Source organism: Piliocolobus tephrosceles, chromosome 15 (genome assembly GCF_002776525.5).
Source record: "Piliocolobus tephrosceles isolate RC106 chromosome 15, ASM277652v3, whole genome shotgun sequence".
In the NCBI taxonomy this organism is placed as follows: domain Eukaryota; kingdom Metazoa; phylum Chordata; class Mammalia; order Primates; family Cercopithecidae; genus Piliocolobus; species Piliocolobus tephrosceles.
Window position 1 is genome coordinate 107,683,139 of NC_045448.1, and position 2,699 is coordinate 107,685,837.

Genomic DNA, 2,699 nt, shown 5'->3' on the forward strand with positions numbered 1-2,699 from the left:
GCCTATGTCCCACCCACCGCCTTCCCACTCCCAGGCCCAGGACATAAAAGCCGCTCCCGGAGGGCGCACTGGGCGAACTTCCTCAGCCCCCACTCCTGTCGGGACTACATTAGGAACCTCGCCCGAGAGCTCCACTGGGCGACTCCCTTGGCCTCCCCTGCCAGAGACCGACGGACCTCAACCCTCCCCCTCAAAGCTGGCTGACCAAAAAATAAATTTGCAGTATTGTTCCTAGCCTTGCCTACTCGCTGGTCCTTTAATACTAGCCCTGGTGAGCCTGGAAAGCAAATCAGTTGCCTAGAAAGCAAATCATTAACCAAGCCCAGGTGGCTAGCCATCCCCTCCCAGGGGTCTGTGACCTGTTCACTTCCCCAGTCACCGACCATGTAGCTGTGTAGGCTCAATTTGTTCACTCATCCAACATACTAGGCAGTCTCTGTTCTGCTGGGAATAGCAGTGAGCAAGGCGGGTTGCTCTTCTTATGGAGCTTATTCAGGGCGGGGAGGGTTGGAGAATAAGTCAGCAAACCAGAAAACATCTGGCATTGGCAAATGATGGCAGAGGGGAGCACCCCTTTAGGATGCTGGTTAGGAAGGGCCCCTCTGAGGATGTGACATTTCAGCCTAGCCCTAAATGGCAGGAGACTGCCTGTGAAAATTCAGGAACTGAGTAGCCAGTGCAAAGGCCCTGAGGCAGGGAAAAGCGAGGTGTGTCAGGTCTGTGTAACTGGCACGGGGAGGGGGCCACAGCCAAGACAGATGGGGAGGGTTTTACTCCACAAGCAACAGGCAGTAGCCACTGGAAGGTTTGAAGGAAGATGGTGCCACATCTGACTTCAGGTTTAAAAAGTCCTCAATGCATTCTGGAGAATGGGCTGGAAGCAGAACAGCTGGGAAGCCACTGCGGTTGTGCAAGGGAGAGGGGCTACAGAGATGGACAGGAGCAGGTGCTTTTGGAGCGTTTAGGGGTCACGGTGGCCCCACTTGTGATTGCACGTGTGGGGTGAGGGCACAGGCTCTGGGTGGGGAGCTGCGCCGTTCACTCAGAATCCAGCACTGAAGACCGTGGGGCAAGGCAGGGCTGGGGCAAATGGGTATGTCAAGTCTGAGGTGTCCAAAGGGGTCAGAGAGTAGGTGGGCTGAAGGAGCCTGGAGTTCAGGAGGGAGAGCAGGTCAGGAAGTGCCTGGGGAAGTGCTGTCGCATCTGAAGGGGAGCCATGGGTGTAGAGGAAGAGGAAGGATCCCCAGACCAAGCTAGGGTGCTGCATTTAGAGCAGCATTTCTTCATCTTAGTGTTTCAGCATTTCGTACCTGGTAATTCTTTGTGGTGGGGGCGGTCCTGAACCTTGCAGGACGTTTGGCAGCATCTTTGGCTCCTACCCACAGATGCCAGTAGTGGCCCCTGTATTCCAGACATTGCCCAACGTCCTTTAGAGCGGGAGAGAGAATCACTCTAGGCAAGAATCTCTGATTTAAGAGTTTGGGAGAAGAAAAGGCTGAAGAGTGGCTTTCAAGGCGATCGCAGACCCTGTGAGTGTTCTGGGGGAAGGGCTGCTATGCCAAGTGCTGCCGAGAAAGAGGGCAGAACAAGCCTGGTGCTTGGTGATGTGCAGTAGGGCATGGCCCACAGAAGACCCTTGGTGGAGGGTCTGCAGATGCCCTGCTAGGGGTTAAGGAGAAGGTGAGGAGGCTATGGGAGGCAGCAGAAAGGGGACAGGGCTGGGCGAGGGGGTTCTAAGGGGTGAGGCTGGCTTTGTAGAATAGAGGCAGTGACCATAAGTGGGGGATAACTGAAGTGGGGAACCTTGGGGTGAGATGAGAGGGGTTGGGCTCTAGGGCACAGGCTGAGGACTTGCTCTTCAATCAGCAAAGAGAGTTTGAGGTCAGATGCAGGCAGGCGTCGGGGGAGGTGGTGAGTTCCCGACTTCCGTTTCCCCCTAAGTACCAGGCAGAGTCACAGCCTGGGGGGCGGAGGAGCGGCTGGGAGGTTGGAGAGGGAGGGAGGGATGCCAATTTTAACAAGTGGGAAAGTGAACGTACTAGGGAAGTTTAGAGATTTGTGGTCAGGAATTTAGAGCAAGGCCAGTCGATGCAGAGAGCGTTTTGCTCCGGAAAGAGCAGCTACTTGGTCAAAGGCAGGCAGTGGGTAGATGATTTAGGTTCGACCAGAGCTGGGGTTTTGTCAAGATCTTTATGCAGAGAGGACGACTGACTTCTATCATACAGGACGTGACCCAAGGATCTGGGAAGTGGGGAGGTTGGGGCATACAGGATGGTCTGGGGATAAGAGTCCCATGGACTGAAAGGCTGGTTTGTGGTGGGCGGGGGAGGTGTCTGGAGAAAGGTGGGGTATGTGGCCCGATGGGGGTCTGTCCCAGTGGGCTCTTAGGGGAGGGAAGGCACCGTTGTGAGCTGCTGGAGCCCCAGCCCAGGAGATCTGGTGGCACTCTCTCACCTCTCAGGCCTGGAGAAGTGGCTTCCAACTAAGGTCTCACAGCCAGCGATGGGACAGCCATCTTGCCCTTCTTTGGAAAAGGTGGATCGCTTCCATGGCTAGGTCCTTTCCCCATGGTCCCTCTTCCCAAGGACATCCCTCCAGGGCACCCTCACTTGGGCTGTCTTAGAATGCTCATGTGGTCCAGGCGCGGTGGCTCAAGCCTGTAATCCCAGCACTTTGGGAGGCCGAGACGGGCGGATCAC